This window comes from Nelumbo lutea, chromosome 8 (assembly GCF_056320005.1).
Source record: "Nelumbo lutea isolate HS-2025 chromosome 8, American lotus-T2T, whole genome shotgun sequence".
Classification (NCBI taxonomy): domain Eukaryota; kingdom Viridiplantae; phylum Streptophyta; class Magnoliopsida; order Proteales; family Nelumbonaceae; genus Nelumbo; species Nelumbo lutea.
Window position 1 is genome coordinate 13867110 of NC_142691.1, and position 14221 is coordinate 13881330.

General features: G+C 40.1%; 1 long non-coding RNA gene across 5 annotated transcripts; it reads right to left on the minus strand.

Annotated features, from left to right (window-relative positions):
* Positions 1-1818: 1818 nt before the first annotated feature.
* On the minus strand, positions 1819-7399 carry LOC148842853 (uncharacterized). 5 transcript variants are annotated; one of them, XR_016103707.1, is made up of 8 exons: positions 7172-7398; positions 6837-6917; positions 3708-4134; positions 3378-3633; positions 3031-3226; positions 2804-2917; positions 2480-2688; positions 1819-2132 (listed from the first exon to the last, which is right to left on the minus strand). It is a non-coding gene; the product is annotated as an uncharacterized LOC148842853 (long non-coding RNA). The 5 variants fall into 5 exon arrangements; XR_016103705.1 differs by having other exon boundaries at positions 6827-6917; XR_016103704.1 differs by having other exon boundaries at positions 3315-3633; positions 6827-6917.
* Positions 7400-14221: the final 6822 nt, after the last annotated feature.

The following is a 14221-nucleotide window of genomic DNA, read 5'->3' on the forward strand; positions in this document are numbered from 1 at the left end:
AGTGCCACTAGGACACTTTCCATATTCATCATAGGGTGATATGGGGATAGAATATAAGAGTCCTAGTGCAACCTGGATTCCTTCCCAAGAGTCCCAGTTTGACTAGAATACCCCACATACTCATCCCGATATTAAATAGAGATTTGTGAACGAGTCCTCTTACTGGGATTCTACTGCTAGAGTCCTAGGCTCCTAGCCAAAAGTCCTAATGCAGCATCAGCTTCATGGCTGTAACACTCCCCTCTTGTCTGAGGGTGTAGATTTCTTATTGACAATCCTCAGTACTGCAATATCACCTTCAGCCTCCCAACATACAGAGGATGTTAGTTACAATCCAATAGTAACCTCAGACAGTATATCAAAGTGTCTAGATCATGATATCACAACTTTGCATCTGAGTGGTCATAATCACTAATAATGACTGATAAATCTTGTGATGGATCAAGCTCAGTTGGATCAGTATCAGTATGCATATGATACACACCCGGAGTTTTCACTCCAATAGCCGAGATATCACTGTTGACTATCAACATGCCAATCATAAAGTGAACTGCCCAAGTTCACCCATAGTTGGGATATTCTAGGTTCACAAGGAACCGAACCCTTCAGGTCTCTCGTGATAATCTCACCCATCACTTGAATGCCTTATAATTTAACCTCTGGACTAGATAAAGGAATGCCCCAAAAAGGTCTCACTTTTATTAAATAAAGAAACACACAGTACAAAGACACAAAATGGCTATAAATGAGCACAAGGAAATCATTTTCCAACATATTCTTCACTTGAGAGAGGATAAATTCAAGTGGATAGGAACTTCGTGTGATGGTTACTTCTTTTCTTTGGTTAGATGTGTTTTGGGATGTCCAAGTGCTTTTTCTTAGTGCAAATTATGACATTATTATCGAGGAGGATGGGATGCCGTAAAGCATATTCAAGCCATGATGCCACTGAGCTTAGATCACTCCGACATAATTGGACCACTGTTGCCTACAGTATCCACTAATAGTCCCCTTATTTTTCATTTTTGCACAAAAATTGATGCCTACCTTAGATTGCATCCTGTGAAGACATTGGCTGAATTTTTAATTAAAACCAATCAAGTGCCCCTAACACATGGCCTCAAACATACTGTGAAGTGCTGTAAAATTTACTAACTAGCAATAAAAAGAATAGTATATTTTCACGAATATTGAATCTATTGTTTGACAAGCAACAGAACTCAGAATAGAAAATTTATGTTCAACAGATCATAAGGAAAAGGGAAGCTTTTGAGTTCCAAGGTTCTGTTCCCTTCCAATACAGAAGACCTCTATCACTGGAGTGGTTTTATGTTAGCACAAATCATGGGGTTCCACCTTTTGCCACTTCAAAGGCTATATACTCTCTAGCCCATCTTTAAGAATCAGAATGCAGAAAGTTACAGTTCATAGAGCACAAGCACCGGAAGAACAAGATTGATTATGTCTCTTGTTTTTTTTTTTTTTTAAACCCCAAAATTTACTCAGGTGGAGGGAGGGGGCACCTTAATTATGTCTCTTGTTTTCGTCTTTTGGCATTTGCCTGTTTTTATATTATTATTAAGAACTACTTGATTAGGAATTTCAATAATTCAGTTAAACAACTTTTTTTTTTGGTAAAGATCAGTTAAACAACCTTTTTTCTCTATACATTTTATCATTTTGGCTCTCCGTTTGGTTGGAGTATGAATACAAATTTGTATAGTGCAAAACAAAAATGTTTGGTTCATGTGAGTGCAAAGCGGTTCAAGATTTACACACCCACTTTGCACTAAGCTCATTTGTTTTGAAAGATGCAAATAAGAATACAATTTTTATGGATGTTTGGCATTTCCATCAATGCAAATACAACTGTATCTTGCTACCAAATGGTGTTCTACCTACTCCCACCATTAAACAAATATAAAAAATAACAAGCTACCCGGGCATACAACCGGCATCTTGGTAAAAAATAACATAAAAACAACCAGCTACTCCCACCATCAATGCAAATACAACGGTCTCTTCTACCAAGTAAGCCAGTTTCTCCCTCCTCTTCACGCCAACGACGACTATTCTTTTTGAATAGGAACTATGGACCTTCCAAAAGGCATAGAATTGGCTGCCCGGGCATCCTGCCACATAAAGGAACAAAAAGAAATAATGACATAAACCATCCCGCATACAGCAAAGTCTAGAAATAAAAGAATCCAATTGACTTGTGGACAAGAGATGGATCATATCTGGGATCATTTCCCAATTTCCATCTGCATATAGAGATATACAAAGAAAATCAAATTTTAAGATCATATCTAGGATGATATTTATAGCAATTGATTAATTACTACTAACAGTAATTTGTGGAAATTGTATGGATGAGCCTCTTCCTGACATATAAAAAAATCACATAAGAGAACAGAAAAACCAACAATGAGAATATGAAAGCTATGGTAAAGGATGAGAAGGATTTTGATAGCTTTACCTGCTGGTGTACCAGCAAAGCAGATACACCCAGAGATTCTGTAGCAGCGCCAACCATGACTCTATCATCGTTCTCTGCATCACCTTTCTCCTTGCCACTACTTATTGAGCTGTCTATATCAAAATATTGATTTCTTTTGTCAAAATATTTATGATTGTCTCCTACATCAACCACTTTATCATAAAACTTCTCCCTCACGTTCTCAGCAACTACAATAATAGAAAGCACTCAGTGCTAGATGAAACAATTATAGAACATCAGTAAAGAACCATTTTTGACTAGTAGTGAACCATTTAAGTTTGAAGAAATAAGATGGAAACTAACCTTTAAAATGTACATGGGGTTCTGGAATCTTGTGAATGGATTGAACTTATTGATAATTTTTATATGAGCTGTTTGGAGATCTGGCTCAATAAAAGCCTTGTACATTGGATATACCTGTGCAGAAAAAAGAACTATAAATGTAAATGCTTCATGATAACCTAGTTTCCCAGTATCACACAGTCAAAACTTTCTAAAGAAAACATCTAACATGGGGCAAGTGAAAGAACCATTTCAGAGATCTGATGGATTATTTCTTCCGGTTCTTGTCCAGCACGTTGTATGTCACGTAAAACCCGTTTTACAAGGTCAAAGTGAACTCCACCAGTAACAGATACTTGAAGGTCCAGAAGAGGCTGCAACTTTTCACTCAGAGCATAGATACCCTCAATAATCACAAGACGGGAGGTTAGAACTTCAGCTGTCCTGTTAAGAATATGAATAAAATAATATATTAAGAATTAGGAATATTGAGGAACTTTGATAACTTCATTGAACCTATTAGGCTCCCCACCTTTTCTTTTAAGAAAAATGCATGAAAATAAAATATTTGATCCTGGAGAATGCAAATAAAAACCTATATTTTCATAAAGAGTTCCAGCTAGAAAATCAGCTGCATCCCTTCCATTGAATCCATCATACTCCACAAAACAGCCATCCATTTTCTTCAGAAGATACAGCTAGGACTCTGTCTTCCCCTGCAGCACCTCCAGCCATTTGCACATGCATAGCATTGAGAAAGCTGGATGACTCTATCCTTGTAGGAGCACTCATAAGTTTCCCCAAATTCCTTCAACTTTCAAGGAGATCATTCTCTATAGATACACTTCCGCCTGAAGTGGACATGCTACCCTGAGAACTCAATGATAAAAGGTCTAATCGTGCAAGAGAAGGTGAGGATTCTAACCTTCTGAATGAATTTGGAGAATCCAAACCTGGCAATATTTCCTCTACGATTATACCATTACATATGTTTATGTTTGCCAAGGTAGCATTAGCACTAAGAGCAGCACCAGACAAACAAGAAAAAGAACTACTTCTCATCCTCAGTTTGGAGCTTTGGATCTGAACCTCTATTGGGAACTCAATCTCATTTGTTACCAAGAAAGAGTTGTCCTGATTAATAGTGTTGCACTGATAGCCAAAACTAACACTCAGTTCCCCTGAAGGCTCAGGGAGATCTAGATACCCTTTCATTATTTATGGATCAAAAGGGTGCAAGAGCACACATGCTGTGGTGATCAAGAATTATTCTTCCTTGAACAGAGAGTGTAGAGCCCATACTAGATGAAAAGACAGAGTTGAAGACACTCGGAGACAGAGAGAAACTGAACCTGCAAAGGATTAACATTTATGATTTTCATCACTTCATAAATCTTTGTAATGAGCAACAGATCATTTATTCTATAAGGTCCGTGCATTTTCCCAAGATTGGAAATTAACAAGACCATTGCTCTTAAATATAAATTATATAAACTTTATAACAGTAATCTTAGTTGGAAATTTATAGCAAGCATAAAAAGAAAAATAATGCATACAAGAATCTAAAATTTCTTGAATAAGAAAATTTTAATTTTCTATCAAGATTTTCTGAGATTCTCAGACTACAGGTATATGTAGCAAAGAAAAGAAAATAAAAAGTACTCCAAAGCAATACTAGTAAGCATGCTTATAAGTGCTCAGTATGTGTTATTAAGTGTAGCATTCACAACTTTCTTACAAATCACCACAACATGCAAAGGGGACCAATCCTAGTTCATATCTGAGGAATGGCAAGTGAACCATCTATAGAAGTTCAGGCAAAGCAGTAGTAATTCTGCCTTTTCCTAACAGATAAACAAGTTTGAACCCATTTTAATCTAGACCTCCAGTTGGAGGATGGCAAAAATGTCTTAAGCAAGGAAAAAATAACCATTCAGCATGTCAAACAGTAGGCTTTTTAAATGATTTAATTGACCCGGATGGATCAGGTCAAAAAGATTGGTGATGTCACATGCTACTCCAGTGTTTTCAATCAATCGTTATTAACCTGGGCAGTCAAACCATTTGAACCATCAACCAGCAACAAATCTGGTTTGAGTTAGCCCCAAACCTGGAAGCCAGTAATAACCGTTGACTTGGTCAGAGACCTGTTGGCCTGCATGGTTGAACCGTCAACTCACTTGACCCAGACAATGGGTCACAGATTACAAATTGCATTATTTTTTGTATTGTTAAGGTTTAATTTTTATTTGTAACCTATGACCACTGGTTTTTAGGTGCCTTTTTGCATTCTAGATGGTGGAAAAGAACAAGGATGGAGGCCAAGTCCATCAACATACATAAAACAAAGAAAAAATGAAGAGGTGCAAAAACTTCTGGAGGCCACAATTTTATGCTCGGTGGTTGCATCAGGGTGATTTTTTATGATGTTTGGTAACTTTTCATAATCTGATGCAGCCCCCTCTATCTCCCACCTGAACAGGGCTTAAAATTCTTCTTAATTAATAATTATTAAGCTATCAAGTTAGGTCAATTAATCGATCCAACTAAGATTGAGTTGGATCATGACCCTATTGGCTCAACATTTAGGTTGTTACAATAACATTGGAAAGCCAATGCACCATAAAAAAATGATATTCATTCATTGTCAAAAAAGACCATGAGAATATTCTATAATCATATTTTCCTCACACAATTTTTCCATTGTGAATCAAATATTGATTTATATGGCCAGCTAATTTAAAACACAAACAACACCAAAGATGAGAATATATGCACTGTTTATAATAAATGAGGATATACAATTCCAGTGCAAATGTTTACAATATTATGGTGTGGTAAGTGATAATGATAGATCGTGAATTCGTGATATAACTAGTTGATTCTTTTACTGCAAGGGCAGTTAAGCATGAAGACTCCAACAAACAACTGTAATCTTTTAGTCGTTGTTTTTTGTTGTTGTTGCCATCAATACCTTTTCTTTTGATTGGATTATCTTTGCTTAGTAAGGTTATAGAAAGGCAAACTACTCCAGGCCACCAGCAACGTTCCCCAAACAAGAAAAGCTTGTAATAGTTGAATGGCTCAATCAAATAATTGGATCAAGAAATGCAGAGAGGAACCAGAAGTTATCATTAAACACCAAATGGAAAAGCTTTAACAATATTAAGTCCTATACAAGAGCTCCTATTTATTATTTAATCATCAAACAACCCTTTAGATGCACTAATTCATTACTTAATCATATATGTAAAATAAAAAGGAAGATGAGATTCACTGATGACAAAAGATAAAAAGAATGAAATTCATCATGAAAATTGCACACCTGCCACAAATATGGAGGCCTTCTCCTTAACATATGAATCCATTAGTAAGGTATAATTGTGGTAGTTGTTTGAATGCTTTTATCTGGATATTAGACATGACTAACGCATGAAGTAACTAAAAGATAAAGAAATCATAAAGAATGTAAAACCAAAAAACATAAACTTATATACAAACACTCCCAAGAAGCTGTAAACAAGAAAAATAAAATACCACTCTTCCCATTATTTACACAACGAGCACCATCTGCTTGCCAGAGAAATAATTTTAGCTTCAGAACTCATTTCCTTTCTTTAATAGCAATAATAATAGTTTCTGCAAGCTGAAACATCTCAAAAGCAACAAAAGGGTCAAAATGGCACTCAATGTCAAGTCTTTTATTAAGCTAAAAAACGCTTTTACTGACCTGGGTTCGGGAGAACACACCCGATGAAGTACAATAATTAATAAATATGGTTCCATGGCTTAGCGATGGACTAAGGTAAAATCAATAAATCCAAGATACAAGGAGTTCGTTCTCTCTAAAATTTTATCATGAAAGGATAACAGCACTCCCAAGAGAACGGGGTGAAAATGAGTTTATATAATTCAAAAGAAATCTTCCGATAATAAAAAGGTTATCACAAAGCAAAATTTAGATACTCTTTCAATTCCATTACTTAGATTCTTGATCCCAGACTTCAACTCAAAAATTCAGAAAACTTGAAATTGTCTACCAACCATTTCTCACCGAATTTCCAGATACGACGAAAAGAAGAGAAATACCAACAGCTAAAACCCAAGATATCCAGATCTCCGTTTTATGTAAGACCTACAGTTATCGACATTGAATCCAAAAATTTAACAAGAAAACTTCAATAAAGGTTCAAAACCCAAAGAAATAATAAGAATAATAAAGCTTTATTCAGAAAAAAAAAATGACAAGGGACAGAAACAAAGAACTCGTTGCATAAACATACATCATTTCCGCCACTGGCAGTAATAGTAGAATGAACAATTCAGAAGTGTCAATTTAAAAAGAAAGGACTCGTTGCATAATCGGAAAATGAAGGTAGATCGGATTACCTCTGTGAAAACGAAGGCAGTTCAGAGTCGTTCTCCATTTTTACTCTGTTTCTCCTCTATCTACTTAGTTTCTACGCAGTTGCCCGCAGTTGAGAATCGCTCGCCGTTCCCCTCTATCTCAAAAAAATTTCTAAGCAGTTGCTCGCAGTTGAAAGTCGCTCGTCGTTCTCCTCTCTCTCTCTCTCTTTTTCGAGGATTTTTGGAAAAACTCAAAACCTATTCACTTCGATCGACTATACGAGCAAATTTTTTTTAGAAAGCAATATTTTTTCCTATTTTCGGTACAAACTTAAGAAAACATACAAATTTGCATAAAAAATCGATGCAAATCTGAACCGAAGTACAAATTTGCAACTGTTCAGATTTGCACTCCAACCAAACGCAACCTTAAGAATAAAAGACAAATTCCTTGCCTAAAAATATGAAATATTCCTTACTAATAAAGCAGACCAAAACTCCTTGCATTACTTGGATTCCTCTCATGACTACTTAAATTTATGCCATTCGGTAATGCTTTCTTGCAGAGCTTCCTGATTAGTGTCTTGTAGCCACATCACCAAATGGCAGAGAGCAGGAAATCTAGTCAGAATTTGAAAACACTATGCATGGAGATTTCTTCTTCAAGTTCTCCCTGCACAAATGATATGTATACTAACACTTGGGACCATTTGATAACAGCTGCAATGGATTAAGGGAATGACTTATTGCTTTATCTTTTAGTGAATAAGTTATTAAGGAGGTTCTAATTTCTTAATGGATGAAGCTGAAGTTGGGTTACGCCTGAATATTTATCCACTAAAAGATAAAAGACAAAGTAACAAGTTATTCTTAACCACCTCAGCCATTAACAAATGCTCATTGGTTTGTTATTTTTAATTTTGGTTAAGGATAGTTATATAAGTCTTTTGTATGGTAGTTACTATAACAAAGTGACAACAATGATGTATGGAGCAAATGGTATTAGTTGTTCTGTATTAGGAATGAATCGTGCAACCAGAAGACTGCCTGCTGCACCAGGTTTGAAGTTCTTGCTCTAATACCATCTTTTTCTAATAATCTAACTTGTAGATTATTTGTTTACTTTTTGTAGGAAACTGTGGACCCCATATTAAGAGTACTCGTGTGGCACCTTGAGATGTACTTAGATTTAATTGATTAGGATCAGCTTTCCTATTAGGATAAGTTTTATTCTATCTTATCTAGGATTAGTTTATTTTAATCTTATCTTTTATTGCCATGTAAGTATTAAAGTTCTTTTACAAGTAGGAAACTATGTATATAAATTAAGAATTGGGGCAGCTGTTTTAAACACACCAACCACTCTCTCTTTTCTCAAAACCTCTCTACACGTTCTCCTTCTCCATTTCTCTACTTCTCTTCTCCTCTCCTCATATCTTTTCCTTTTCTTTTGTTTTCTATTCGAAACCCAAGGCTGATTGTAGTCTTATACAACTACTTGGTATCAGAGCACTCGATCTAGGAAATCTCATGTGGAATTAATTCAACCGACCATATGAGAATTAATTAGGGTTGGAAGCTTTTTTTTCGGCTGATTCTTGGAGGTTACAAGGAGTCTTCAGCAACTGTCCAAGGATTGGAGGATGCTCCTTGTTAGGTCTTTGATCAAGATTAGGTCTTTGATCAAGATTGAAGGTGTCGATCAGTTTGTTTCTGATCAAGATTGAAGTTTCTTAAAGAGGATTCTCTCAGGATCAGTTTGTTTTCAAAATTTTCTAAGGTTGATCAGAATCAATATCTGTTTTTTGGAACAAGACTGAAGGTGATGATCAGAATTTCCATAAGATTTTTTGGATCAAGATCAGTTCTTCTTCATAAACTTTTGGGTAAGATCTCATTCTTTTTTGAGGTCAGCAGCAAGGATAGCTTAATCTGAGAGGTATGGCTATATATACTCTTTTTTTATTTAGGGTTTTAAGAGAAAACCCTGAAATCTAGGACTGTTACTGTGTCCGGATAAGAGTTAGACTTGACTTTTGTGATTTAAGCTTGGTTGGTATCAAATTTCTATTATCTGTTCTCTGTATTCAAAGATCCAGTACCGTTGAATCTAATTTCTGCTTCTATATTTCTTTTTATTAGTTTCTGACCCAATAGGTTGATTGTTACAATAATTAAAATGTGGTTTTCATTAACTCCTAACCAAGAATGGAGTTTAAGAGCTAGGGGGAGGGTCTTTTTGGTTCAAGTAACATGACTAAGAACACTTTCCATATTACAATTGTTAAGTTTGATGGATCAAACTACTTAGAATGGGCCCAATCAGCCATGATGACCATTGGTGGGTAGAGGAAAACTGAACTATTTGTTGGGGGGATATGAAGGAACCAACTAAGGAGGACCCCATTTATGCTAAGTGGATTCAAGAGAATTATTTGGTGATGACATGGCTGTGCAACTCTATGCAGTCACTCATCAGCTAAAACTACTTATGGGCAAAAACAACTAAGGAAATATGGGATGTTGTGAAATAAACCTACTGCCAGCCCCTTAATGTTGCTAATGTTGTTAGGGCTTATGAGATGAAATGTGAGGTTAAAAAATCTCAAGCAATGAGAGAAACCGGTCTCTATTTATTTTTCCACCTTGAAACCCCTGTGCCATGAAATTGATCACCTTGGAACAAATGAATGGGAGAGTCAAAAGGATGCACAAACTTACAGAAAGCATGTTGAAACTAGTAGAGTTTGAGTTCATGGCTGGTCTAAATTATGAATATGATATTGTGAGGCAGCAGTTGTTTACAGGAGACAATGTAACTCTATCACAGGCCTATTCCCTAGTGCATAGTGAAGAGACTAGGAGAAAAGTTATGCTACAGCAATAGCCTTTCGAATAAGCCCTGGTAGCAGTTAAGCCCAAATTTGAGGGTGATAAAGAAAGGGATATGAAGAAGGAAGCTAAGAAGGACCTAGTATGTGAGCATTGCAAGAAATCTAAACATACTAAAGATACTTGTTGGAGGTTTCATCCACATCTAATTCTAGCAAAACTCATAAACAAAAAGGGGAATGCCAACAGGGCTATCAACACTGATAGTGCATGCGGGCCATGCAAGCCCAAATGAAACAGTTCCAGCAACTTCAGCTCTATCAACAACACGTACTGCACTAGGTCTCCCAGTATCAGTATCAGCAGCAGTTCCCCCAGCTGCCTCAACCTCAACTTCAGCAGCCGTAGTTCCCACCTCGGCACATAGCCTCGCAGCAAGCTAAGTCTCGCCGCCAAGACTAGCGCCCCTTAGGCCGAGGAAAGGTCCCCCAAAACCTCCCAAAAAATCAGGCCTCCCCCCGCAATAGACGAGAGAGACCGGCTACCCCGATCTCACCGCGGACGGACAGGTTGGGAGGACCCCAGCTCGTCAGGTCTACGTCACCTCAATAGTCGAAGTCTGAAACCCCGCTCCTTGAGAACCGATTCAAGGTCCTGGCAACAGATTCCAAGCAGGACCCCTCTGTCCGCAGCCATCACCAGTAGACCAGACTACTTCCTACACAAACCACTCCAGACAGCGTAGAGGCGAGCAGCACGAACGCCGAGCCCACCAAGAAGCAGAGACGCCGCCGCGGAGCTCGCCGATCTATCACCCGCGATTTGCCCGAGCTCATGGGCAAAGAAGAGTTAAGCTAGGCTGAAGTCAAAGCTCCCCTCCTATCAGTTCCATCCCCCTGTCTTCCAAACTCTTGGCAGTCCCGATGCCCAAAACTTCAAGCCCCCCCCTCTTTACAAGTATGACAGGTCGTTTGACCCAAATGATCACGTAGATGCCTTTCAGTCACAGATGCACCTGGCGCGAGCTAGTGAGTCATGCGTGTGCATGTCCTTCTCCACTACTTTTAGAGGAACAGCCCATACGTGGTGCCAGAACTTGGCACACGAATCGATAAGAAATTGGGTGCAATTCACACAAACATTCACGTCCCACTTCGTTACTAGCAAACGGTGTCCACAAACGGAAGAAAGTCTCCTCAGCATAGTACAAAGAAAAGGAGAATCCATCTGAACTTTTATCAAGCGGTTCAACGATGCCTGCATGCAAATACCATGCCTGGACCCCACCGTATGCCTTGCAGTAGCTAAGAAGGGCGTGACACACAAAGAGTTTAAATGGCACATGGTCGTCAACCAACCAGCGACCATAACCGAGCTCCTGAAGCTTGTGGACAGGTTCATAGACACTGAAGAGGAAATCAACCAAAAGGGCGAGGGCGGCCCCAAAAAAGAAAGAGGGAAGGAGAGCTCTCCAGTTAAGGAGACAACCGAAAGAAAAAGGACATAGCTTTGGGGGCAAGGCCGGGTCAATTATTCCGACCTCCTGTAGCGGACCGAGCCGATTACACCCCACTGAACACGAAGAGGGCTGAAATCCTGATGGCGATCAAGGACGCCCCGTACGTGAAGTGGCCACCCTGTCTAAGGGGGAATCTCAATGAAAAAATAAGAATATGTATTGCAGTTTTCACAAAGATCACGGTCACAGTACCGAGAGTTGTAAAAACCTCCGCGATGAGATAGAGGAGCTCATCCGTCGCGGGTATCTAAGAAACTTTGTACAGAATAATAATAATAGCAATATAACTGGTTGACAAGGGGAGCACGGTAAGGATGCTCCCGAGTCCAACAGTAGGCCGACCGAACAATCGCAGAGGCAGCTTCCGGAGGAGAGGCCAGTTCGGGGAACCATCCACATGATAGTGGGAGGTTCGACTGTTGTGGGTTGCACTTCAGCGGCAACTCGGACGTCGGTTCGTGAGGCCACCCAGGAGGAACAGAACCCCCCAAAGCGGTCGAGGATAGAAGAGCCAATTTTCTTCACAAAAGATGATGTGCGAGGAGTCCACTACCCCCACGATGACGCGCTCGTAATAAAGCTAAGAATCAACGACTTTGAGGTCAGGCGTGTACTCGTCGACTCAGGCAGCTCAGCCGACATCCTCTTCAAAGCTACGTTTGACCAGCTCCAGTTGCAGAAAAGTGACTTGAAGCCTGCAGACACTCCTTTGGTAGGATTCAGCGGAGAAGAAGTCCGGCCCCTTGGGAAAATAATAGTACCTGTGGAAGTTGGCACGTGGCCTTGTGTGGTCAGATTCAAACACGACTTCTTGGTGGTCGTGACCCCCTCCCCCTACAATGCCATAGTAGGTTGACCAATCGCCCATGTCCTATGGGCGGTGGTCTCCACTTACCATTTGGCTATGAAGTTCCCAACCGACTTCGGTGTGGGAGTAGCACGGGACGACTAGCTCGAGTCCCGTAAGTGCTACGTCGCCACCCTGAAGGGAAAAACCAAGGTAGCTGATGACTTCAAGCTGGAGCGGCCTATGAAGCAAGGCGAAAAACGAGCCGCGCCAATAGAAGAAACAATCACAGTTCCGACCTCAACAGCGAACCCAGCTCGAACGCTTCAGATCGGCGCTTCTGTCCAGGAACCTTTACGATCCAAACTGGAAAGCTTCTTACTTCAAAATTTAGATATTTTTGCATGGTCTGTGGTAGAGATGCCCGGTATAGACCCCGAACTCATAACTCACAAACTGAATATTGATCCTGTAGTTAGACCCGTTAGACAGAAGAAACGCAACCTAGCCTCAAAGCGGTTGACGAGGAGGTCGAGAAGCTCTTCGCAGCTGACTTCATAAGAGAAGTCCATTACCCGAACTGGGTAGCCAACCCCATTTTGGTAAAGAAGGCTAACGGCAAGTGGCGCATGTGCGTCGACTACTTTGACCTAAACCGAGCCTGCCCGAAAGACTGCTTCCCGCTCCCCATAATTGACCATTTAGTGGATGTGACCTCAGGGCACGAGTTGCTGAGTTTCTTAGATGCCTATTCGGGCTATAACCAAATCAAGATGGACCAGGCGGATGAAGAAAAGATTGCTTTCATCACGGAGTTCGGCCTATACTATTACAAGGTTATGCCCTTCGGGTTGAAAAACGCAGGGGCAATCTTTCAAAGGCTTATAAATAAGTTGTTTTCGTCGTTAATCGGCAGAAAAGTAGAATGCTATGTACACGACATGGTCGTCAAAACTCAATTTTCACATGAATTAATACAAGATTTGCATTCTGTTTTTGAAATTCTGTGTAAGTTTAATATGAGACTGAACCCAAACAAGTGTGTGTTTGGTGTGACCTCGGGCAAGTTCCTAGGATACATCGTTAGCTGGTGTGGCATCGAAGCCAACCCGGATAAAATTCAGGCCATTTTAGATATGAGGCCACCCCGGAAGTTGAAGGAGGTTCAGAGGTTGAATGGCCGCATAGCCACCCTGAGCCGCTTCATGTCTAAATCGGCAGACCGCTGTCTACCATTCTTTAAGGCAATTAAGAGCAAATGGTTTGAATAGACCCAAGACTGCCAGCTCGCGTTCGACGAGCTCAAGAAATACCTCGCTAGTGTGCCGACCTTTACCCGGCCCGATGAGGGCGATGTTTTAGAACAGTACCTCTCGGCGACCGACGAAATGGTCAATTCGGTACTAATAAAGGAAGTAGATTGAGTCCAACAACCCATCTATTACGTTAGTAAAGTATTGCAGGGAGTAGAAACGAGATACCCGGAGATGGAAAAGCTAGCATATGCACTGATAATCACAGCTCGGAAGCTCCGCCCGTACTTCCAAGCTCATACTATTATCGTCCTCACCGACAAACCTCTGAGGCAAGTATTGCTTAAACCCGAGGTCTCTGGTCGGTTGACGAAGTGAGCCGTTGAGCTCACCGAGTACGACCTCCAGTACAAGCCGTGAACTGCCATTAAGGCCCAAGCTTTAGTGGATTTTATAGCCGAATGTACATTCAACTCCGAAGTTCCCAGGCCGGTTAAGCACGAGGCTCCCAGCTCGGATAAGCCCGAAGCTCCTAGGCCGATCGAGTCTGAACCCCGTGAAGTAGCAGCCAGTGTGGCATCTCTTCTAGCTCGACCAATCGTGAGCTGGGATGAGGAGCCCTAGATCCTTCACATAGATGGCTCTTCGAACCAATAGGGTAGCGGAGTCGGAATAGTTCTACACGGCCCAAGCGGCATGAA